Source organism: Cryptomeria japonica, chromosome 2 (assembly GCF_030272615.1).
Source record: "Cryptomeria japonica chromosome 2, Sugi_1.0, whole genome shotgun sequence".
Lineage (NCBI taxonomy): Eukaryota > Viridiplantae > Streptophyta > Pinopsida > Cupressales > Cupressaceae > Cryptomeria > Cryptomeria japonica.
In genome coordinates this window covers 376,995,028-377,022,821 of record NC_081406.1, presented here as the reverse complement: position 1 = coordinate 377,022,821, position 27,794 = coordinate 376,995,028, and the positions used below count along the sequence as shown (strand labels likewise).

General features: G+C 33.4%; 1 long non-coding RNA gene across 1 annotated transcript; it reads right to left on the bottom strand.

Annotated features, from left to right (window-relative positions):
* Positions 1-15,476: 15,476 nt before the first annotated feature.
* On the bottom strand, positions 15,477-17,443 carry LOC131026997 (uncharacterized). The gene is made up of 2 exons (XR_009102431.1): positions 16,244-17,443; positions 15,477-16,154 (listed from the first exon to the last, which is right to left on the bottom strand). It is a non-coding gene; the product is annotated as an uncharacterized LOC131026997 (long non-coding RNA).
* Between the last annotated feature and the right edge of the window lie 10,351 nt (positions 17,444-27,794).

The window sequence follows — 27,794 nt, the reverse complement described above, 5'->3', positions numbered from 1 at the left end:
AGTTTTCAGGGAGACCTCCCCCATTTAGACTATAAATTAAGTAAAACCGATGGTAGAGGAGTTAGATTTTAGTAACTAATTTTGAAAACTTCGACTGAGTGTTTGTTTTTATATTTTCTGTTCTTAATCAAAGGAAGAATCAGATGGTTGAGATCTGTGGTGGCAGATGTATCATTGTGTCTTTGATTACATAAAGATATATATATGAAATCTGATCATATTGTTTTTGGGGAGAAGAAAGATCTGTGTATTTTGAATCCGAATAGATAACATGTCTTTGCATATGTTCATCCGATCAAGTAACAGTATTTGATCATTTCATTATTCCTCTAATGTTCTTTCCTTTGAAAGTATTGTTTACTCTGGAAAAGATTCATGTTTGTGGGTGGATTTATTTTCCTTGAATCTATTCGTCTTTATTTGGAAGAAGTATATTGAACTTTGTTTCAGTTGTTGTAGTTACATACTTTGAAAATTAAGAAAATAGTTTCCATTATTTATGAGATATGAGGAAAGTTATAGCCTTTCATCCAAGAGTGAAATAGGTGGCCTTATACGCTTTCTGGTTAAAATCTTTTCATTTAGATATAATTAAAAACAAAAATGCCATTTTTTGAAAAACCTAGATAGGGAGCTGTACCTAGGCAAAAATTCAGAGGGAAGTGATTGGAATAGACACTTACCCAACTGTTCAGTGAATCATTTGTTCTTAGAAGAAGGTAACAGAGTTAAAAATTAATCATTTAAAAACAAACAGCAAATCTGTTCACTAACACCAATGAGGGCAGTAGAACGCAATAACTTCACAGAATCCTGAATCATATAATCGAGGAATCTAACCTTATACGGCACATAAGAATGCGGATTACCCCTTATCGAATTGGAAATGTAGAGGGAGAGTTATGGGGAAGTGGATTTGGATGGAAGGGAGCTCATTTAGCAACATGAATGTCATTCGAGGAAGAAAGGAAGTGAGGGTTCGAAACCAAAGTGTTATTTGGCCAGGTGACATAAGATGGGAGGGAAGGATTACAATCCTGGGAGGGAGATTCAAAAGAAGCTAATGGGGAAAAACCATCACAGATGTCGAATGGCGGTTGAGGTGAAACATATCTATGCTTCCTAAGTTTTCTAGAAGCAAAAAAGGAATGAAAATGCTTAAAAGGAGTCCTTGGGTGATCAACAGGATGAGGACCAAGAATGCCCTGAAATATTAATGCCTTGGGAACAGAAGATTTATAATAAGAATGTAAAGGTTTTGGAACAGAATTACCTTTAAATTTGCAAAAATATGACGAAGTTGGCAGGAATTTGTCATAAGCCAAGTCACGCCAGCGACCATCTTTGACAACCCATTGAGGAGAATGATCAGAAGTTTGTAGTTGAGCCAAATCATGACCATCAAATGGCACATTTGCCCATTGCATCTACCTGTTCGCCATTCCTAGGGGTTTCTTTGAATATCCCTGGATGCCATCACCATCCACCATCCTCTGTGTGTCCTTGTGATCTGTATTGGCTGCCTAGTTTCTGTTGCTTAAGCAATCCATGGTTGTTCTAAACAATTATTTTAAACCACATGAGAACATGCTTGGTTAATTGTAAAATAAATATAGGATCCAAATTTCAAAAGTGATAGTTGAACATTCTAACTTTTTAATAATCTACTTGTAGATGCAAAGATTATTAACATGAGACTAATGTTGTTTCGATTCACAGATTCTAGAGGAGCTGCGAAAACAGACTGGGTGTCCCGTGTCTGTTTCGATGATTAACAGTATCATCGGGCTATAATGTTACTGAAAACTTGGTGCAAATACAAAAGCCTACAACATGGGAAGCCTGCAGGGAAGCCTAGGGCATGACCAATCCAGGGCTAATCAATGTGGTTCCCACAGATATTCAAAGTTAACGATTCACAGATTCCAGAGGAGCTACGCAAACAGAGTGGGTGTCCCATGTCTGTTTCGATGATTAACAGTCTCATCGGGCTATAATGTTACTGAAAAATTGGTGCAAATACAGAAGCCCACAGCATGGGAATCTTGCGGAAAATCCTGGCACCATTCATTCAATAATTATTTAGAGCTGGAAGATAAAATTATCGGTAGAAAGAAATTATTTGTTTTCTAGAAATGGTTTTCTTTTCTTTTTTTCTTTTTTTCTTTTTTTTTTTCTCTTTTTTTTTTTCCACAGGGAATAAATTTACAATACATTTGAGGTAGATATGAATCTGTAGCAAGTTTTCTCAGAGATTATTAAAATTTCTCAATGCATTCTTGGATTAAGTTTCCAAAATAAATTGCTTCACAGAGAAGAATTCCAGAGAAAAAGTAACCTATATTTTTATGCATGTTTTGGGGAGAGAATAGTCTCAAAGGAAATCAACCACAGAGAAAAGAAAGGGTTTGAGAGAGAGGTAATTTGGAATAAATACATATTCTGTGGTAGTGTTTTGAATTAAGTAAGAAAAATACATAAACAATTTCCCAACGGTAGATTTCAAGAGAGATGAACATTCATAGATTTCACAGAGAGATGAACTTGGATTTCCTCAGATTTCAAAAGAGATGAATGATTCTACATCATATTGAAAATAACAACAACAAGGTTTGAATTAACACAGAGAAGGGATTTCACAACACAAACAAAAATAAAAAAAGTTCAATTTTTTTTGTTCTATGCACATTCTGAGGAAAAGGAGAAGAAAATTACTCACAAAGAAAATCAAATACAAAGATTTCTCATAGATCTTTTACTAGATTTTTTTTAAAATTGAGAAAAGCAAAAAGTAAAAAGAAATCTGATTTTCTTTCTTTTCTCTAAAACTAATTAAATAAATAAAAAGGAATCTGCATATGCATATTTGGAAAGAATTTTTATCAATGCAAAAAAAATAGATTTTTCCTTTTGATTAATCTTTCTAAATAATTAAGAGATGATTTTGTTTTGAAGCAAAATTTCCATACAATAAAATTAAAATAAATTAAAAAAAATCTAAGAGAGGTAAAATATATTTCCTTTTGAAAATACAAATTTCACACATGCAAATAATAATGCAAAGAAGGGAACCTGCATTGATGAATCTTTTTTTTTTATGTTGAATCCTCTCTAGCCTTCTTAGATCCTTCCTTGTAGCTTGGTGAGAATTCTTCAAGAGCAAACTTAATAATTCTACAATGAAATGTGACTACAAACAAAATCCTATTACTATTAACAAGAACTTCGGAAATTATTTCACACCAAAACCCATGAACTCTCCTATCAAAAGTTTGACATACAATATATAGAAAGAGTGCACCATATTCCACTTTTGAAAGAATTAATTGAAATGGAGATTCTTTTCTAAAATTGTTTTTCATGCAACATTGATTGTTGACATAGTGGGAGTTACATGCAAGAACATAAATTTGAAAAGACTCTTCTAGAAACTTCCCAAATTCTCCTATGACATGTGCTAGAATAAATAATTTATAAATAAATCTTATGACCTCATATGTGTCTTCACTTATTAATTTTTTTTTATTTAAAATTCCAATCATATTTAATTTGTCTGGTCTATCTAACATTACTCATAGAATCAATAATAATAATAATAATAATAATAATAATAATAATAATAGTAATAATAATAATAATAATAATAATAATAATAATAATAATAATAATAAGTTAGGCAAAGAGGGTTATGACAACAAAAAACCCCCAATTCGCAGAACTTTCAAGTTCTGCTAAGAATTAGACCATCAATTTTTTTAATTTTTTTTAAAACTAAAAATACCCTTTTCGAGAGCTCAGAGTGAGGAACATTGACAAATAATTTTTATATAATTTCAATTATATTTAGTATATTAAAATTACAAAATACTACATGTAGGTATATTAACATTCGAGAAGACTTTGATTAGAAAAAACTAAAAAAATAGTAAATCATATTAGAAAATTTAAAAATTATATATAACACTAGAGGAGAGAGTCCTCTTCAAGAATATATAATTTTTTGGGGGATTGCTATAGTTTTGATAGGGGAAATTTGGTGGGAGACAAAAACTGTCGATTTCGGGAAACTTCGACTTTGAATTGTTATAACGGTGAAAATATACATTGAAATCAGATTTATTTTTTCTGCACTATCTATGGATTTCATCTAAACATATTTCAAAATTAAAGGAAAACAAGATTATTTACATATAGTTTTGTGGTGGGAGGTGAAACCCCTGATTTGCAGTATTTTTCAATAATTAAAAAATTGACTTTAATAATTAAAAAAACATATCAATTCTTGTTCCAATTTTTTTTTTTTTTTAATAATAGGCATAAACTTCATCCAGTTTTACACATTTCATTAGTTTACATCATCTCCAAATACCAAAAATAAATATCACTTTTGTGCCATTGAAGTTGAACTGTTTTGTTGTTGTTAGCCTTTTCCTTTATAAAAGTGAGACACAAGTTTGTACTTTTACCCTTGAATGTGTAGTTTTGATTATATTGGTGGAATAATTAATATTAGCTACAAGAAATAACTCTATTTAGCTAAGAGTAATGAAGCAGGGTCTAATGGATATTAGATCATATAAAAAAACATCTACCAAATTACATTGTACAATGTCCAATATTATGTTGAAGTTGTCTATGAGCCGTGAAGATGTAGTTTATAATAATATGGATAAGCCTTTCTTGCCACGTTGTCTAAATTATAGGATGATAGTAATGCCCTGCCAGGAAACCCCGAAGGGATAAAACTAAAACACAAGAATAGAGTGCAAATATTTTTTTTAAAAAGTTAAAACAGTATAATGATACATTGAGTTAACATAAGTTCAGATTACACAACGGAAGACTTAACTAACACCTAAAGGGTTTCCCAACGTGATTACTTGGTTCATCACTAACTCAACTCACGCTAATTACTCCAATTAAGTTGATTAACATAATGACATAATTATACTTAAATAATGGTTAAATTTATTCGATAGGTTAAAACATAGATAACATGATTAAGATCATTCATGCAATTTAACCATACATTACATCCAATATTAAATTAAAACATATGCCATACATTTAATTTCCATACATACTTTGTTTGCATTAAAGGATAATAAATACTTAGCATTACACTAAACCTACATTCTTCATGATCCATATAACTACATTTAATAACTCCATGCATGCATTTAAGATTAATATCATCTAATCTATATTATACATTTTAACCATAATGTCATTCATACATCCAAAATAAAAAGGAACGAGATGAACACATACACCACACAACACCAAATTGATATCGGAGTTCACCCTTAATGGGCTACATCTCCGGGTCTGCTCAACTACAAGACCCCTGTAATAAATAATAGGGTGAAGAATACATAAGGTTCACATCAATTACATCCATCCAATAAGGCGTATAGAAACAAATAGTACCTCTTAGCATACACCCCTATAAAGTTCACACCCCGCATAGCGACGTACCTCTTAGGATACTCATTGTACGCCAGAGGTATACATGGCTAGGGTCCACCCAAATGTCTACCAATGCCTGCCAACTAGCAACTCATGTGGAAATAACATACCTTTCATGAAGACAAGGTAAAAGATCCTCCAAGATACACCATCACTATGCTCAAGAACTGCCATCAATATGCTTAAGAACTGCCATCAAAATGCTCAATAATAGTGGGGAATAGGCTGGCACACATAAATCATATAGGTTGGTTCATCAAAAGGGAAAGTATTGAGTACACCTTTAATATAGTTTTGTTATATATTTATATTTTCCTCAAATCAGAGAAGCTAGAGTCACTTTGTGCCGCCATTACTCGTACGTCGATCCATACTATTCGAGGAATGGTGACTTCTGATACTACCCCTTCACATACTTAATTGTCCACAACCTGTGGGTTGGCACTCAGTAGGGTAACAAATATGCAACATCATATAAATAGTATGGTTTCCCCATACTCATAAGTAAACATATCCTCCAAGGTTGATTACTTCACTATCCCATGGGAACACGTAGAAAGCACTGGTTTCTCACAATACACAATGAAAGCACCAGTACTAGTTTATTCACATTTATGAGGAGTACTTTTTAGTAACACTACCATCTACTCAAAGAAGGTCTTAATTATGTTTCCCACATGAATAACTGAATAGAATTTATTTCTAGATACAAGTACTCTGTTTCTTTACAATGCAAATTAAATAAGGAAGTCACGCCATTCCTACATGTTTCACTAATTCCACTCAGCATTCATATTCATATTACTAACCATGCAAATTTTCTTTCTGAAGCTTAAGACTTCCATCTTTCAATATGAAGCCAAAATGCAAAAATACAATTTCATATGCTTTATATACATTCTATTTAAATCAATACATTCTTTAGTAGCATTTCGAAAAAAATCTTATAACTAGGTAGGGAGAAGGGGAAGAGAGTTTGATAGTCAACCCATTTCATATATATGCGCAAAATCAACAAGATCACACAAACATGCTTAAATTTCTCACTATATGCCTATCATCTTTATTGTATTGTTTTCATTTCACTGCCATTTTAGAAGAATGCCAACTGGCCTAACATGACATTTCCAAATACTATGGTTGCAACTGAATGTCCTAATTTTCCAAAAATGAAATCAAGACAGACATAGTTTTCTTTTATGCAAGACCTTTTGTGAAACACTTACTACTTCTAATTAATGCGAAATATATCATTATCTGCAACCCTTCATTGAAAATCAAAGTACGAGAAGAAGGTAAAAGAGGAGCTATCAACTAAATATCACATATTTTTGCATGCACATCAGACATGGTTTTCATTTGCACCTTCTATTCATACTAAGTCAATTATATATATCCAAAAGAAAGTTCAATGTAGAATTGTTCAAATAGGTCCTCAATTGAGTCGTTATTATGAAACACATAAGGAAATCTTCCATGAAAACTCATCAACACACTCCTAGCTACTATAACATGATCCCTTTTTTACACATCTTATTACAAACAAGACAGTTTCACATATCAACTATTCGTACATTATCACACATTACCTAAGATAGAAACTCATTATGTTACTCCTACAACACACATGGTGAATTCATTTATGAAAAATATATAATTTCCTCCCAATATCCATCATGATCTTTTTAACCCATATCCCTCTTATTATCTAAATGCATAGTAGAATAATTAGGCTCACACAAGGGTTCAAGAATTCACAACTATTCTCTCGCAATTAGAAAACTTACACAAGTGATAAATACACAAAACATTTTAATTTCTATAGAGAAAGAGGAGGAAGGATGGTATACATTCAATTCACTACATCATAGGCACTCAACATCTAATATACAAGTCCTTCAAGTTCACAACACTAAGCTAGATCATAATCATAATACAAGCACATTTCATACTTCCAGATTCAAGACAAGCACTATCCAACCCAATGGGTTAGTCTAAAGAGTACAACAATCAATAAGGGAGGTACATATGACTCTCTCTGTAATAAGAGTAATCATAGACCAGGATATCTAATAAGAAACCAAAGCACATATAATCACTCAAAAGCACCAACATCAAGAAGGTGAAAGCAAGGTGTAAACACGCATGTTACACACAATTAAGGTTTCTAGAAAGAATATGCAAAAAGAACAGAGTATGAGTCCTCAAGATCTTCAAGATCCTATGCCTCAATTACATACATACAATAGGAGGACAAACATACAACGTAAGGTCTATACACCTCACACCAACTAAGGGCATAAGCTACACCAAAGATCCCAGTGTTTGCAACATTGGCTCTGATACCAAATGTAATGCCCCGCCAGGAAACCTCAAAGGGATAAAACTAAAACACAAAAATAGAGTGCAAATTTTTTATTTTTTTTAAGTTAAAACAATATAATGATACATTGAGTTAACATAAGTTCAGATTACACAATGGAAGACTTAACTAATACCTAAAGGGTTTCCCAACATGATTACTTGGTTCATCACTAACTCAACTCGCGCTAATTACTCCAATTAAGTTGATTAACTTAATGACATAATTATACTTAAACAATGGTTAAATTTATTCGATAGGTTAAAATATAGATAACATGATTAAGTTCAATCATGCAATTTAACCATACATTACATCCAATATTTAATTAAAACATATGCCATACATTTACTTTCCATACATACTTTGTTTGCATTAAAGGATAATAAATACTTAACATTGCACTAAACCTACATTCTTCATGATCCATATAACTGCATTTAATAACTTCATACATGCATTTAAGATTAATATTATCTAATCTACATTATACATTTTAACCATAATGTCATTCATACATCCAAAATAAAAAGGAACCAGATGAACACATACACCACACAACACCAAATTGGTATCGGAGTTCACCCCTAATGGGCTACATCTTCGGGTCTGCTCAACTGCAAGACCCCTGTAATAAATAATAGGGTGAAGAATACATAAGGTTCACATCAATTACATCCAGCCAATAAGGCGTACAGAAATAGATAGTACATATGACCACATCGGTCCAAAATATACATGAATGATCCAAGAAGAAGAAAGATGATCCATCTGAAACATGATATGGAGCAAATACAAAAGAACAAATGGAGCACCATCAAAACTAAATCCTCGCAACCCATAATAAGCATCCCATGGCATAACATGAATATTAGGTACTCTCAAAGGCATAAACAATCATATATGACTCTACAATAGTGCTCCAACAGAAGACAACACAAATTGTACACTAGTGAACATAAGGGATGAGTGTCATCACATATCTTGGTATGGTTACCTTGGCAGGCCTCCATAGGTCCCGACCCCATCCATTGGGTTACCCTGGCAACCTCTCTCGAACCTCCGACCCATGCAAGTCTCATGTGGAACCAACACATCCTTTCGTGAAGACAAGGTTGTTGGTTTGTCATTTCAGGCCTTCTCACTACATCCTGAGTCTGTACTAGCACACATCCCATGCATGAGGCACAATTATCTTACTTAGTGTTTTCATCTACTAAACTCTCTAATAATCTATTAAGTTGTCACTTATTTAGACACACTTTCAATGGGTTACCCTGCTACCACTTTGGGCGCGACCCCCACTCAAAAGCCACTCTCCTGTATGACACTAAACCACAATCAAACGAACTCCTAAAATCAAGGTATACACAAGGACTAGTATACGAAGTTCAATATGGTAGGAAAACCCACTTAGCCAAACAAGTCCTCACACGACGTGTACTAACTGACGATTCTCTGACTAAAGACATGACCAGCTACAATCAACCACATGACAACATCCAACACTCGCATTTAAGGACATGACCAATTACAAATCAATCACATGAAAAGAGCCAATACTCGAGATCAAGGACATGACCAGTTCCAAATTAACCACATGACAATATCCAACACTCGCAATCAAGGACTTGCTATTTTTTGAAATCAAATGCAAATACAAAAAATTAAACATGCATTAACATTAATCTATAATGACAATCATTTTTCCATATCGCTAAAAATACAAATCGATCAAAGTTTTCTAATTGATCTAAATTTCAAAATGCAATATTTGAACAAAATCACCATTACATAATAATTTCAATACCAAAATTGCAATTATATGATATTTGCCTATTTTCTAATACATAAAAACAAAACATTAATAAATGTATTTTCTCATCTAATATCCATATTTCATTAAGAGAAAATGTCATTAAATTTCTAACTATATCTATCCATCTTCAAATTTCCCCAAATAATATATTATATAATTTCAAAAATTTCCAAATAATATATTGTTTAATTTCCAAAAATTAACAAATAATATAATATTTCATTTTCCAATTTCTCAAATACTATCCAAGGGGTTTAGCTTAGTTGGTTAAAGGATTGAGTTCTCAATGTGGAGACCCAAGTTCAACTCCCATGAGGGACATCTTTGTGGAATTCTAAGTTGTGACTCTTGGTCTTCCATTGGTTGTATTTGTCACATTGTTTAAAATGGATTTCTAAGTTGTGACCCTTGGTCTTCCAATTGTTGTTTCTAGTTTGGTGCTCGAAAGGAGCTAGTATTTGTAATAAGTTTGCTTGAAAAAAGCTGGTATTTGTAATAAGTTTGTAACGTGGATGCTCAAATGAGAAAAAATGAGCTTTGTGATTCTATGATACTTAACACAAAAAAATTCTCAAATACTATATTATTTCCTTTCTAAAATTTCCAAATAACATATATTATTTTTTTTTCTAAAATTTTCCAAATAACATATATTATTTTTTTTTCTAAGATTTTCCAAATAACATATATTATTTCATTTTCTAAGATTTTACACATAACATATATTATTTCATTCTGCGAGCATATATTTAAAAAAAGATACAAACTTTATATAAATTTAAATATATCATAAATTAAAATTAAATATATATAAAAAAAATAACTTGAAAAGAAGGTGGTCCCCTTACCACAGATTGTGGCTGCACAGTCGTGGAGAACCACAGACTGTGGGTTCCACAGCCGTGGAGAACCATGGTTTGTGGTTTCCATAGTCATGGTGCCATAGGCTGTGGTCAACACAGTGGATCGTGGGTTGAGCCATGGCTCCCCACGCCCAAAATATATACATTCCTTTATTTAATAATTTATTTTTTTAAATTAAAACAAACCCCAAAATTTTCCGTGCACACAGTCAATAGGGATCTCTGAGAAAAATTAATTTTTCCAGAATCCCAAAATTAATAAATATTACTTTAAAGCAATAAACTTAAACACCATAAAACTCAAAAAAAGCCAGAGAATGCATTTTTTTTTTGTTTTGAAAACTACCAGTATGCCAAAATACCCAAATTGGCAAAATTTCAAGCATTCTCCACTCCCATTGTACCAAACACAAACAAATTTCTCAGTTTAAACCCATACCCAATTTCAATTTTAAAATTAATTTGAGCAACCAAAAATTGATTTGGAAATGGGAAATGAAATTAAGGAGGGATAAATTCAAAATCTCATTGCTACTCTTCCTTATTTCACAAATCTATAAAAGATTTTTCTTCCAAAACAAACACAAATTTCTTCCAAAACAAATCAATAATTTCTTTAAAACAAAGGAAATTAACAAGAATCCTACCTCCACATGCAATCCTGGAAGCAAATTTGAAGGAGAGACCAACCTGTAACTACAAGATTTCTTCAAACAAAAATGCCCCCAATTTTTTCTCCATCCCCAAAACAACTCTCCCAATTTTTATGAGAAAAATAGGTTAAAAATAAATTTTGACCTAAAATCTATTTTTAGGTTAAAATTATTTTTTTAACAAAATAATAATCATTTCCAATCAAATTAATATTCAAAAATTGCTTTTCTTTCCAAACTTTGATTTTCTTCCTTTTTTAATTTAAAACTAACATTTCTATTTCAAAATGTCAAATGAGAGTAAGATATTAATTTTCCAATTTCTAATTAACCTTTTTACAAAAATGCATACAAATAATTTAATTCACAATTTGAAAATACAATAAATCAAATTTGCTAGTAATATGCATTAAACAATTTGATTTATTGATTAATCACACAAAGGGGTCCTATTTAATTTAGTCCCTTTAATTCATGAATGCATTAAAACACAATTAATCTAATAAAATACTTAGGATTTAATACTCAAGTTTACCAAACGCACAACACGCAACTCAAGGAAATCAAATAACCACATGACCCACATCCCAGCAAAGGGAAAACTGACGGACAACTTGTTGGGGCTTCAAATTTCCAAAAAAATTCAAGCACCCTACTATTAAAAATGGTGGTCACTTCATGGAAATGACACATAATGGATGATTAATGATTTGAACAACTAGAGTAAAGGAGGATATGAATAAATTAATTCCAATGGACCCCATGAAAGATTAGTGTTTTTGATCTGTAGAAAAGATGATATGAACAGAGAATTAAAATGAATGAAACATGAAAATATAAGAAATACCCATTTTAGAAAATCAAGTTTCCAAGCTCCAGTAAAAATATTAGATCTATATAATGTGTTTTTGGTTGTAGACCATATAGAGGACCGTAAGACGGCTGAAAAGCCTGTTATTTCAATCTACATGAAAGAAGATGTCAACTTGGAATGAAAATGTATGCAAATATCAAATCTGATGAAGACCCATTTTAGAAGTGGATTTTTCCTACCACCACAAGAAGTTTAAGGTTGTTGACCAAACAAAAACCCGAAAGATAGCTTAAAGAAAGGTTATTGACTAGCTAGTTTGCATATTAATTTCAAAGGGTTTTGTTAATTTTAATGTAAAATGGTGACTTTTCACCCCAAAAGGGGTATGGTGCCCATTCAACCACATATATAAGTAGTTAAAAAATGTAGATATGAAGGGGAGAGAGAAAAAAGGAAATATAATATAAACTCTAGCTAATACTGTACTATTTTGAACCTTTAATAAAATCAGTTGTTTTCCTTAGCATATTTGTTGTGAGTTATTTCATTTTCTATAGGCAATTGTTTGTGATATTATCTAAAGGAGATAAGGTTATTCGTATTCTTACAGCGAAGTCTATGTTCCTATGTTATAAATTTGGATTAAAAATATCTACTCGTGGATTGTAATTGTTCCTTGTAGTTCTTCCTTGAATGGTCCCTTAAGGTTAGGGTTAAATTCATTTAGGCGGTTTATAATATAAACATTTAACAGATCTCATAAGAAATAGTAACTGACAGATTTACCAAAGGGGGTAGGTTTAAAAACTGTCTCACAAATCATACATTAAGTCCTAGAGAAATATAAGACTTTGTAGCCCAAATAACAAGAAAGACACTGGTCATTCACAAATCACAACCTTTACCATATTAATTACCTTTGCATTAAAACTATAGGATAACTAACTAGGATTCATAGAACCAATTAGCAATAGTATACATACATATAAATTTCAAGTACAAAGATTGAATAGCTTCCACAACAACAATATTGAACTCATCTAAAATCACCTATCCTAGGAACCTATGCCATTTTGAAGTAGGGAAGAATTTAGATCAAGATACTTAATCTGCTATAAAAAGCATTAGTCATCGAAAGCCACTAGTGAATAGGTATACTCGCCTAGGTCTTGCAGAGCCTAAAGTGAGGGAGTTAGTAACCAAATAGGTTCACTCTATAAGTTGGCCAAGTCAAATTGGAGGGTTTGATCATAGGAGTTGGCATTTCCTTAGGACCTATCCAATCTATTGATTTGAGATCCAATACGACTGACGACACTCACTTGAGCACGACTAGGGTAAAACGTAGGGTGTTATGACTACCTAATCCACTTCCATTGGACCAATAAGGCACACTTAGACCTACGAAGCTAGGTGGAGACGATACTCCGTACCTACGCGGTACTAGTACCTGCAATTTCCTGCAACAACGAACCACACATGCATACATATATATTCAATTAAAGTGTTAGCCCGAGGTTAATAACACGAATCAAAAGAACAACTAATCATACATAAGAATCGATGCGAAATCAACATTCACTAATACACACATCAAGCATAATACCTGAATATAACATCACAACATGGTATATCAACCATCCAAGTAGGCCACTAAAAAGTCAACCAAGGTCAAACTAGGTTTAAAAAATCTGATTAGGGCAGGGGTACTACAATGATAGACTAATGTGTCTTTTATTTTGGAGGCAATTGCTGTGCAAGAAGAACCAAACCAAAATTGATATGTAATGCAAATAGCTAAAGTTTTGATTGTCCAAGGAGATGAGTCTTTCCCTACTATAAATCAAAATTATTTTCTTGTCTTAAGTATTTGTTGGATAATCATTTTTCCTCAAGTACCATTATGTGTACATTAATTTTGGGTGTCAAATTTGTATTAATAAAGTCTATAAGCTCTTTAGATATGGAATGCAATTATAAAATGATTGGATTTATAGAAGAAAAAAATTATGAGCATAAAACTTCAAGAGCTAATTTTGTCTCTAAGGCCACATTTGATGGTATATTATTAAATTGATTAGCCTTACAAAATTATTAAATATAAACAACTTGTTAATACAATATATGAAATATTTTGGATCATTAATAAACCACTAATGATCATTAATTGACTGGATATTTTATTGTGTTGTATTTGATTATACATTTTTTGTTTAATTTGGTTATTATCTATAAAAAATGTTTCTCTTGAATTTTCTTATGAAATCAATATGAGCACCCTTCCAGGTTTAATAAAGCTTAATGTATATAAGACTCTCATTTACTCTTATTGCTTGGCCCAGAATTGATTTTCATTTGTTCATAAATCATTACTTGGTACATTCTTGACATGTCCCTTGAAGTATTTCTCTAAGTAGGTTTATATAAGAATGGGTGGAGTGGAGGGGACAAGGGCAAGGTGAGAAGAAGAAATGATCTATTATAAAAGGATGAGGTGGTAAGGAAGGCATATCATACTATGAGTGAAAAGTGGAAGAAGGGATGACAATAGGGGAAGAATGAAGAAAGGTATATGTACTACTTAGAGAACTAGGGCTAGCAAAATTAGCCTCAATGCTTTGAAGTACTATTGAAAAAACTATGCATTCCCTTAGCAAGTTGTGTATGATTCTTAGTTGAAGCTAAACTATCAAGCTCTTGTTTTTCTAGATGTACCTCATAATCATAATCATCATCCTCAACATGATTATGAGTAGTAATAATGATATTAGTATTAAATTTATCAACATGATCATGCTTAATATATTTAGCCATTTGATGATTAAAATATGTACTTATTCTCAACCAAAGATGAGATGGATGAGACTTTGGCACAAAAAATAATTCTCAAAATATCTAGGTTCACAAAAAGTGTGAGGGTTTTAATCAAACTTACATAAATATGTCTTTTAATCCATAATTTGAAATAAAGTATACAAATCAAATGAGTAGATAGGCATGCTTAGCTTTAGGGTCAATGATACAGAATTTATCATTGATTAGATACATTGGATCAATTTGCCATTTAAAAAAAATTGTTTGCCTCTATAGTATATACTCCTTGGAATCCATATTGCCTTAGGAATTGATGTAGATTAATCTTATATCCTATTAAGTGAATCTCAACTATTCCAAACTTAATATGAGATATGCATAACTGATTCAATGGAAATGTGCCTAACAACATGTTCGCCTTTGCCTTCTAGGTATCTAAATGTATCAAAGCAATGTATATAGACACGTTTGAGGAGCTTTATAACAATGAGTTCTCATAGGTCAAATCCCTTAGTGTATCACATTGATGGCAATGAGATATATCCAACACAATGTGTGCTCTAGTAATTCTCCTTATCAATGTACCTTGCATCATTTAAAAGTGCATAATGAATATCTTTAAATATGATGACATAGCACCATGTTGCAAAAGACATGGGTTGACTTAACTCATAACAATTAGTTGGAAGACAAATAGTATATTCAATGTCTTATTATTTGAAAAGAATTGAATACATCGCGAAATCTTTAGATACCATTACATAACAACATATCACATAAGACATATCTTGAATCAGCTCCTAGTGATTACTGGACATGGAAACTGAAATTTTCTCTGAAGATTAGGTGTACTATATATTGTAGAAGAATTACGGTACTGAGTAGAAAGATACAGAAAGCACTAGACCACTAGGTCTACAAAAGACTCCCAAAACAACACAACCCTGGACATAGTTATTGATCGCCATGCTCCTGCAGAAAATACCTACCATTCTCATCCTTGCAAATAGAGATGTTGTTCCGACCCGCAAGCTGTTCTGTATCAATATAGATCTTTAGATCTTTCTCATGTTGATCATTCAGCTTGAGCATTGCTCCCATCCGGAAGAATGTAGTGGGTGCCTTTATAGATATCTTCTTACACTCCTGTGGCGGAAGCTCCATTCTCACCTGCCTCCATACATACCTGTGCATATCACGAAGGACGATGGTGTCCTCTGTTTGGTTTTGAATAACAGTCTGCTTATCCCAAACCCTCTTTTCTCCATTCTCAGGTGCCGCCACATTGGATGTTATTCTCACTGTTTGCTCCGATCTCCACAAATTGAAGCACATTTTTCTGGGTTTCTAGGAGCGCTCCCTGCACAATTCCCAGTTTAATCATAACAAAAAAAGTGTTTGCATTATGTAAACAAAACAATCAGCCATCTGGGTAATGTGAGGAATTACCTTAATCAAATTGGGTCTGAGCAGAGGACAAACCGACAAGAGGAGAAAATGACTGCAGAGAAAGCAACCAAGACAACAGTGAGAGCCCCTGGATCACCCAACCAGTAGCTCCAACACCTTAACCCAACTTTGGGTGCAGGGGAAGGGCTGCAATGGGATCTTTTGATGGTGTTGATATCAAAGAGAGCACCTTGAGATCTGAGATCTGTAATACAATTGAACAGGGACCTGCAGTCCTGTTTCTCTTCTTGCAGAAGCTCTTCAATCTCTAACTGGTCCTTGAATTTGTAGTGAAGTGCAGCAAGAGCAGCCAATAAAACCAGTAAAGAGAAGGCAAAGGGGCTCCACGAGGATTTGCAAGTAACGTGATTGGGGGCTTGGAATGTCTGAAACAGGGCAGTCAAAACGAATCCCTGCAAAACAAAATAGAATTCCAGTAGTTGGTAGATTTCGTTCTGAATGCTCATGCGCCTTGTGTCCTTGAGGTCAATCCTGCGGCTCAGAACCTCCTCCTCTTTCTCCCACAGTTCTAAGGTCAATTTGTGAGCCAAACTGCCTTCGATTTCTTCAAAGGGATGTGGAATAGAGATACGATGCTGATCCAACCTGGCTAATTCAACTGCCATCCAGAAGGGAAGAGGGCTTTTCGATCTTGAACAATTGTTGTTTCATCTTATAAAAGATTGATAGATTTATATTACAACACCAGACAGGTCGCGGCTTTCCTTCTCCCTCGCTCTGTCACTCTCAACGCGGATGAACAATTCATGGCTCCCCATTCCCCAGAAGCTTCCCTCAGCCTTCCTGTTCTTGTAGGTATTGAGTATTCAATTGTTTTATGGTCCCATCATCCTTGTTGAACATTCTTATTCTCATCTATAGATTACAAACCAGACGGATCGCAGCTTTCCTTCTCCCTCGCTCTGTCCTTGTCAAAGAGGACCTCACACTCTACCAGAAGCTTCATGCCCTCTGCCTGGGTGTTCTTGCAAATTCCGCGTGGGTATGCATAACACTCAAGATTTAACCATCCAATTGCAGACTAGATCAGGGCTAAGTGTGGACCCAAACAGAATCTCTCATGCAATTTCTGGTTCTAATTTACAAAAAAGTATCAGAACACGCCATTGATAAGGTCTATTGTGCTTAAGGTTCGAGGTAACTTGCTCTCCTCCTAGGGGAAAGGATAGAAACCACTCATCTAATAGCCGTTCATTGATGCTTGCTAGTTAGAAGTACATTAAAAAAATTCTCTGTTTAAAAAATAAAATATTAACTTAAAAAGGAGTTTGCGTAATTTTATTAATATTCATGGCCTACTATTATTAGAACATTTGTGTATAGGAATTGGTTAAAATATTTATTAGACTAATATGTATTGGATCAGTTGTACAAATTGTGTGGTAGTTGTACATAATTTATGACAGTAAAAGCAAGCAATTAATGGAGCAATAGAGAATATGTATAGACATCACCTAGAAATGACTACTTTTTTACCTTGTGTGCATTATGAATCCTCTTATGTTTGTTATAATGACCTAGAAGCTAAAACAATAGCTAGGGGAAATGACCCAATAGTTGAGCGCGTTCCAATTATTGTGATAGAAGTTGTTGATTTAATACCCCATACTTGTTGATTTAATGTCCAACTTTTGTACAACTTTGCACCAATAGTTGTATGATAAGTACCAATAATTGAATGAAATACACTATTTGTTGTGAAAAGTAACCAATCATGTGATGCCACAGCAACTGCACAAGTATTGGGGCCCTTTTGCACACCTATTGGTCTCACTTTTTTGGGGGGTTGTTTTGGACACCTTGGCAAAAAGCATGCTGATGTGGCCCTGAAACCTTAGTTATAAGCAGGGGACTTGCCAAGTAAGCTACTGTAAAAAAATCAGAGTGATTTGAAATTTCCACATAGGATTTTGAGAAGCGCGAAGTTAGGGTGCACAACTACTGGGTCCTTTCCCCTATAAGCTCTTAAGTCACATAAGAAAAAGACAAAAGTAATACGGTCAAAATCCAATGTACCTTTCAACAAAGTGAGGGTGGATGGCTACTAGTACCCTCCCCTAATATTGCAGTTAAACCTTTGGAATCAATTTAATGATTTTAACAACTTTCAATGCACTTCAATCAATTATATGCAAATGATTGATTATATTCTTATCAATGTTGATAGAAATTCTATGATGTTGTTATGTTAAAAGTATTGATATCATAAGGTAACTTCTTAACAATTACTCTAATTCTAATGACCGTAATAAATTAAGGTTTATCATTTTATACAATATCATATTGCATAAATTTTAATATTTCATACTCAAGTTGACAAATAATAGCAGGCTGAACTGTAATTAGATTGGATCCATAATTAAATTTGATATTACAAGTTTGAGAGTCAAAATCAAATTTGTAAATTTTAAACTAGGTTCAAATCTACAACCATGTCTTAACTCATATTCTAGATGTTTCTTATGATTGAAAATGGAAATGGATCATTTTATGGTCCACAATATCAAACGATCTATTATCGGGTCTAAATATGCCTTACAATATATGGGGCTACCTTGTACTCCATGAAGGGGTACCTAACTATGCTGCAAATGAGGTGCACATACCTTACCCCTTGCAAGATTTGAATTTAAGACCTCTCTTTCAAGAGTGGAAGTTCTCCACCATCAACCCAACTCAAAATTAAAGGTTATATTGAGTTTATTTTTATTTAATGTAATTACATGATATGTATAACTTGTAGGATCACATATCCTCACTAGTAATAATATATTATGTCGGTTATGATCTTTGTTGTTAGATTTGATATTCACCTTATGCGCGTGCTCAATATGGATACATGTGTTTAACCAATAGAAGGACATAATGGAGAATGACATGGATTCACCTTGCCTCCCTTTTCCTAGTCCTTATACCCAAGTTAGTGATCTTGTGACTCTTGTAGTATGCTCTTTTTAGCCTAGCCTATTTGGTTATAAATAAATAGATGTTCCATGTGTTTACCTAGTTCACTGCTAACCTAAACCAATACTACTCTTAGATCCTTTTATTGTGGATTAAATCACAAAGGGATTGTTTATTTTACATGCTTTTTTATTTTAACTCTTGGTTTTCATTTGTATTTTATTAGTTTTCACAATAATTGTTTTGCCATGTTGCAAATAATCCATATGCTTAAAATATGAAGTAAGTTATTTTATTACCTTCATAGTTTTGACATTATGTGTTTTTTATATATATTTTGGTATGTTGCAAATAACCCATATGCTTAAAATGTGAAGTTAGTTGGTTAAGTAATTGTGTTATCCATTAATTTAAAAAAAAAAAATTCATCTAAATAATGTTAATGTAGACAATCCAATGTCACTGATGCCATCATCTATAACAAACACTCACTAATTAAAATAATTCACCTAATCATTAAACAACCCACTTAATGAAAATTAAATTAATTAAATGGTTTTTATTATTTGATTAATTTAAATGTTCCATTATCTGCAAATATCTAACTTAATAAATAAGATCCATTTTTAACTCAAATATATACAAATTAATTTGATAAATCATAAATCACATCAAAATCAAAATAATCAATTAATTAATTACTCAAAATGTACAATAAATCTTTAGAAATGATAGATAAAAATCAAACCAATTAACTAGTTGAGAAAAATAAACAAATAAATCAATAAATCATGGAAATTGACTAATAATAGCCATCTTATCCTTATTTTCTCCATTGATCCTTATTCACATCCTCAAAAATCTATATATTGAGACCAATTCTTCATCCTCGACAATTGCAATTTTAGCTGAGCAAGTACATGTTGTAGAAACAATCAACGCAAATATCAAATACAAAGCTAATTTTTGAACACTCGGCAAGAGGTTTTTATGCATGCTAAAGTAGCTAGTTATAATTTTATACTATTCACTATTTTTGCAAGTTATTATTCTTTTCTTTTTTTTGGAAGATGAAATTATATAAAGATTTTTTTTTTAAATTACGTAAAAAATTTTATAGTCATGACTATTCAAGACTCAATCATTAGACATTTAAAGAATTTGTCACAACCATCAAAGAATTTTTTATAGACAATTAATGGTTTATTAGATCACATAGTTAATATTAACTAAAACGGTTTTTTTCATTTTAAGTAGGTGTCTATATTTCCAAAACTTAAAATTTTGTGCATGCTTTCCTCTCACACCACTTGTGATCTTGAGGATCGAAAGTAGTTCTAGGTTATATTTTTCTACTTTATTTGTTTAATTCCAAAGAAGTGGGATGTTTATGCTTCTCTTAATGCTTGTTCGATCTTGAAAATAAAATAGTACACACTTTTTTTCTTTTCTTTTTAGAGGGTCTTCTTAGGAATTTTATAACCCTAGAGGATGACCCTAACTCTTGTATTCTAACATGGTATAAATATTTGGGGGATGAATTTAAATACATTGCCCATTGGAAGAGAAAATATGTCACTTCAACTAAGCACCCAATAAATTTTATACCTTAGGATTATGATGGAGGAGATTCACTTACCATCTCATACTTGGTTGAGCAACTTATTTTCCTTCTATTTCATGAAATAAGGCCCCATTTACCCTTGTGTTAAATTGAGGATGTCCCTAATTCAAATATGTAAAGCCAATTTTACAACCCTTTGACTGTATTTTCTTAAGTGGACCAAATGTAGATCATCATAGGAAGTTACTCACTTGTAGTTGTAGGAAGTGATAGTACAAAAAATATGGACATGGATTTGTTGTCCTCCCATGTGGTAGGTTTTCAATAATGCTTTTGTCCCTTGAATTGAGGTTCTAAATAAGAGCCAAGACTACCCACTCATCAAAGGTGATATATTTATAAGAATATAAGGATTAATAAACCCACATGCCTAATTTTAGGTTTGTTTATGTGCACTCTATATCTATTAATTTTTAGATCGACCATCCCCTCCTTAAGATATAAAGGAGAAACTTATCCTTTTCTATCCTTATGATTTTTCCTTTGCCTTCTTTATATGAGCCATAACTTGGTTTATGAGCACAACTTTAATTCCATGGTTAAAAACAATAGTCACAAATCTGGTCCAAAACCAAAATCTAACCAAAACAAGTAGCATGGACCCTTGCTTCTCCTTTAAACATGATAATAATGATCATGATATCTTTTTTAATAAAAAGAAACCTGCAGATAAATCCCTTGGTAACATTATCTCAAGCAAGATAGCCCTCCTAAGTAGTGAAAATAAAGAAGCCATGATTAGGTACCCTATAGGCATAAGAGACACACTTCCACTAAACAATAACCTTTAGCATCTAGGTAGGGTTTTCATTGCATGAAGATTGGAAGTGTTGTCATTGATGTCAATAGCAACCGGTAATGAAGTAGTAAAGCAATCAGTAATGATGCAGTGAAGATCAATCAGTAACCCTAATCAGTTGAGAAGAAGAACCCTAACCGATGGAGCTTGGAGATCGGTTGTGATGATTTATGACCAAATGATGATCGGTGATGGAGATGCCACATAAGCATGTTGCACGTGATGAGTTTTGAAAAGGTTTTTGGTGCATAAACATAACTGTTTATCTTGGGAATCATCAAATTCATAATATGAAGTGACAAACGCATGATGTGTTACAAGATTAAAAGTGCGGTGATCTAGGAGCGATTGTAGATGCCTAGAGGAACGTAAATTTGATTGCATGTAATCTAACGGTCAAGATTGAATTGATGTGTTTGTAATCTCTATGAGATTTATAGGGTTTGTGTTGTGTTACCGACCCAATGTATTTGTTTTTAAGATCGATGGATTGATTGAAAGAGTTGTTGGAAAATTTGGTTGTGTGAAAGAGATTGTTGTTGAACCAGGAGGTGTGTCTGCAGAATGATGTGAAGGCAGATATGAGTGATAAAGGATATGATTCAGCAAGGAAGTGCTATTTCCAGATCGGTCAAAGAACCTGTTGTTCTCTAACCATTACAACAATAAAATCCTTTAACCGAGTAAGCTCTAACAGGCTTGTTGTTGAAATCCTCTAACCAGGTGATCCATTAGCTTGGATTTGAAATCCTCCACTGAGGCTACATTTAACAGGGTATTTGTAGTCAATCCCTTAACTAGGTGGTCCTTAACCCGATCTGTTCCTAACAGAACATTCTTGTATAAGCTTCTAACCAAGCTTGGCTCCTGAGAGGGCGAACTTCAGAAGAGTTCAAAATACTTGTGGGTATTCATCCCCACCGTGGTTTTTCCCATTTGGGTTTCCATGTGAAAAATCATTGTGTCAAGTGGTGAATGATTTTGTGGATGTGTTTTTGGTATGGTTGATATGAATGATTGGTAAATCTACATAGATATATCTAAATGATTGGAAATGATCTGAAATATGTTATTATTGGTATTAGTGAAGTGGTTTAAGGTTTTGGTCAAAGGATAGTTAAGTTTTAGATGTGTTTCTTTATATCACTGAAGTATTAGGTCAACTGGTAAGGTTTAATAGTGCAGCTGCAGATTTGTTAAAGTGTCTAAACCGGTATACTTTGTGAGTTGATTCTAAGTTGGAAATACGTTTGGTAAAAATTTAGTCTATTTTCCAACTACTGATTCACCCCCCCCCCCCGCCCCCCGCCCTCTCAGTGGTTGACCGGATCTTTATAGTTTCACCATATTATCAATTAGTATCAGAGCATTCTAGGTCCTCTTGAGTATAAGCCTAATAGATTGAGGAAAAGATCTAGGAGAAAATGATGAAGAGAGAAGGTTTGAAGTTCAATAGAGATAACTAAAAAATTTGGATTGATAGGATGAAGATTTACATCAAGAGTTTATGAAGTCGGTATTGGGATCTTGTTGTTACTAAGTATAACCTGCCTAGTATAATTCTGACAGATGATCAGAAGAAGGAGAATAGGAGAACAACCAAGCATTGGAGGCCATCATCAGTACCTTGTCAGATTTAGAATATGTTGATGTTCATGGATTGGAGACTGCATATGAAGTTTGGAAGAAATTGGAAGAAATCTATGGCGATGATGAGCATGTAAAGATAGCCAAGGAAGATAGTCTTAGAGGAAAATTTGATGACATGAGAATGGTTGAAGGTGAAAACATTCAACAGTATAGTCAAAGAATCAAGGAGATAGTGGAGAAATCAAAAGTGTTGGAGGTACAATGGAGGATGCCACTTTGGTTAGCAAGGTATTGAGAACCCTTCTACCGGTCTATGCTATCAGATTTGTAGCCATTCAATAACTCAAATCTATTGACAAGCCAAAGGTAACTCTTGACTCTATCATTGGTAAATTGACTATATTCGAATTAAATGGTTTTGATGGAAGTGTTCAGAGGTCAGAATCTGCATTTAAAGCCTCAGTCTCAACCCCACCAGTAAGGAAAAGTAGAGAAGTAAGTTACAATCATGAATCTAGATCCAACAGAGAGGTAGATGATGATGATAGCATGATGGAACTCGAAGCATTGTTGGCCAAGCAGTTACCCAGAGGTACCGGTAAGTATAGAGGTAAATTACAACTGAAATGTTTTGCATGTAACCGGATAGGACATATTGCTGCTAACTGTCCTAATGGAGATAACAAGGAAAAACAAGAGAAATATAGGAATTTTAATGGAAAAGGAAAAAGAAATTGTTTCATTGCAGTGGATGAAGGTATTACAGATGAAGAATCTAAGAAAGATACAAATGAGGACATTGTCTTTGTTGCTATCAAAGAAGACATGTTAGATCATACGACATTGGTCTCCCACTTGGACAAATCGGGTGACTGGATTATAGATAGTGGTTGTTCACACCACATGACTGGCGACCGAAGTAAGTTCCTAACATTGGACGAATTTGATGGAGGTGTTATTAGATTTGGTAATAACTCTCCCTGCATGGTAAAAGGCAAAGGATCCATTTCCCTGAATGGTAAGAGTAGTGCAGATGATGTCTATTGGGTTGAAGGTTTGAAACACAATCTTTTGAGTGTTGCTCAACTCAATGAAAAAGGTTACCCATTAGAATTCAAGAATGGAGTTTGCAAGATCTTTGGAAGCAAAGGTGAACTGATTGCAACTGGAAAACAAACCAAAGGTAACTTGTTTCACTTAAACTCTAAAATCAATAGTTGTTTGATTGTAAAAGTAGAAGATAGGTGGCTTTGGCATTAGAGGTTTTGCCATGTGAATTTTGATAACATTGTAAGAGTCAGCAAGTCAAAATCACTAAGAGGATTTCCACAGCTGGACAAATCGGTGAATGCTTTGTGCAAGGAATGTCAATTACAGAAAATGAAAACCTCAACCTTCAAGAGCAAATATTTCTCAGCTATACATTTGATAGATTTGGTTCATACTGACCTATGTGGACCAATTAAGACTAGGAGTATTCAAGGAGATTGGTACTTCATGATATTTATCGATGACTGCTCAAGAATGATGTGGGTCACATTCTTAAAAGACAAGACAAAAGCATTCAGCAAATTTAAAATATTCAGAGCCTTGGTTGAGAATGAAAGTGGAAGGAAGATAAAATGTTTAAGAACTGATCAAGGTGGTGAATTTACTTCAAAGAAATTCACTAGATACTGTGAAAACAATGCGATCAAGAGGCATCTATCTGCACCAAGGACACCACAGGAAAATGGTATTGCAAAAAGGAACAACCGATCAATGGTTGAAGCTACTAGGACTATGTTAATTCAAGGAGGTGTAGCTAAGATATTTTGGAGAGTATCTGTCAACACAACAATTTATACAATGAACTAGATACTGGTCAAAAGAGGTAAAGACAAAACACCCTATGAATACTGGTATGGTAGATCACCGAATGTCAGTTGCTTGAAAAATTTGGTAGCAGATGTTTTATTAAAAGAAGTGATTATATTGGAAAGTTTGATGCCAAAAGTGATGAAGGCATATTTCTTGGTTACTCCACCAAGAGCAAAGCTTACAAGTGCTACAACAACCAGACTAAGAAGATCATTGAAAGTGTCAATGTCGGAGTAGATGAATTTCCTACAAAATCTAAAGAAACCAACAAGAAGAAGGAAGAAGAAGAACCAAACACATTGTTTCTGGAACTGGAACTAGTAAAGCTAGAAGTTGGAGGACTAAACATAGAAGCCCCAGTTCAACCGGAGCAGGAAGGTCCAACAAAAGATGAAGAAAGTGAAGAAGAAGAACCTAAAAACCAAGATCATGTTATTCCAAGGTATGTCAGACTCAATCACAACCCCGATCAGATTATTGGAGATAAGAATGTAGGCGTGATAACTAGAAGAAGGCTAAGAGAAAAATATTGTATGATTTGCACCATTGAGCCTAGAACAACAAAAGAAGCCTTTGCAAATGAAGACTGGATCAAGGTAATGGAAGAACAACCTGATCAGATACAAAAGAATAATACATGGTCATTGGTACCTAGATTGGAAAACAAGAATGTAATAGGCACAAAGGGGTATTCAAAAACAAATTGAATGCAGATGGAGCAGTGGTCAGGAATAAAGCCAGACTGGTATGCAAATGATATGCACAAGAGGAAGGTGAAGATTATGGTGAGATATTTTCACCAGTAGCAAGATTGGAAGCAGTAAGAAATCTACTTGCATTTGCAACATACAAAGGATTTAAGGTATATCAGATGGATGTTAAATCAACATTCTTCAATGGAATATTGGAAGAAGTCTACATAGAACAGCCAGATGGTTATGCATTAACTAAAGAAAAGCATTTGGTGTGAAAGCTACATAAGGCACTATATGGATTGAAACAAGCACCAAGAGCATGGTATGAAAGATTGCGCTCTCACTTAGTAAATATAGGTGTGTGTGGGAAAAGTGGGTCTATGAAACTCAAAATGTGAAAAAGTGATCTCAAAGAGGCTTGCTCACACACCCACAGGACTTCTTGGTGCAAGTTATGGAGTCATGAAGATTGACTCAACTTCAAAAGGTTGGTTCCATGGTTCTCTATCTCACAAGGTCCCTCAAGCCAATGCCTTTGCTCTCAGATCACTGAGCAAAGTGACTTAGGGATGGCTAATGCAAGAATGAGGGATGCTTTAGATTGATTTAGTTATAGAAATGCATCCTAAGCTATGCATGATTCTACAAATGCAACAAACTAGATTATAAGATGACAAGATTAGTAGAAACACTATCCTAACATGATATACTAGTTGATGTTCTAAGATAATGATAAAGAAAATACTCTAAAAATGCTTATTTAGACTATTTCCTAATACAAAAGAGGCTAAATGTGTTGATAAAATTGAGCTTAAATGAGATACTAAAGCTTGCATCCATCCTTAAAATGGAGGAAGGGGAGCTCTATTTATAGTGAAAATAGGGCAATGGATGGCCAGGATTGAAAGAGTTAATCAAGGGTCAAGTTTGAAAGTTGGCAATCCATGTTTACAATTTTCACCAATGAAATGGTGATAATTGTCAACATAAGACTAGTTGAGAGGAGAGGTAGGAAGCATTAAATGCTTGAGAAGACCTCATGGTTACCCTAGGGGGTAAGGGTTAAGGTTAGGTTAAGATTATCCATTGGATAAAGCTTTTACCCAAAGGATAAACTCTTGTGCAAGGGTTAAAGGGATAACCATGGTCAAAGCAATGAATGCTTGAAGAGACCCTTGGGTTAGATGTGGGTTGAGTTTAGAGAAAGTCTCTAATCATGCTGGAGGGTTGAGTTAACCATTAATGGTTTGGAAGACTTTCAAAGTTAAGTTGTTGAAGCCTTTAATGGTTTTCAAAGACTTTGAGGGTTTGAGAAGTGACTTCCCCTTGCTTAGGGATGTGACAATATTTAGGAGATGGGTTAGGCTAATTTAGAAGTGATTATCGAAGAGTCTAGAAGGGGGTTTAGGAGGCAAGTGGGAGATGTAGGATTTTGCAAGTGGATGAGGAATAAAAGGATTTAATTAAAATACAATGTTTTATTTCAATTTAGTTGCAATTTGGGAAATTGAATAAATTAGATTTATTCAATTTGGGGTAAACTATTAATTAAATATAAATTTAATTAAAAGTAGAGAGAAGGGGTTGAATTGAATAAATGATTTATTCAATTAAATGACATAAGTGAATTTAACTAAGTAAATTGAATAATTTACTTAATAAAATAGAAGAATGTAGGTAATTTAATTAAATTAGATTTAACTAAATAGAGGAATGAACATAAAATATTCTTTTTAGGAATATGGTCATTTTTATACGTCTACATTTTGCCCCTCTTTGAAGTGACGTGTGTGCACATGTTAATTCAAAGAAAATGATGTGTCGTCAAAATTTGATTATGATCAGTGTGATGTCGTTTTAAGATTTTCATGTCATGCCCCAGATTTGATAAGTGATGCCCCAGATTTGATAAATGATGTTTGATAATGGCCCCTCGGGAGATGAATCAAAATTTGGAAAATTTGATTTAATTTGATAATTTTGTTTCCATTTTAAAATTTTGTCAATGTGGGATGTGAAAAGTTGATTCATCTCCCGATAATAATGTTTGTTAGGGTT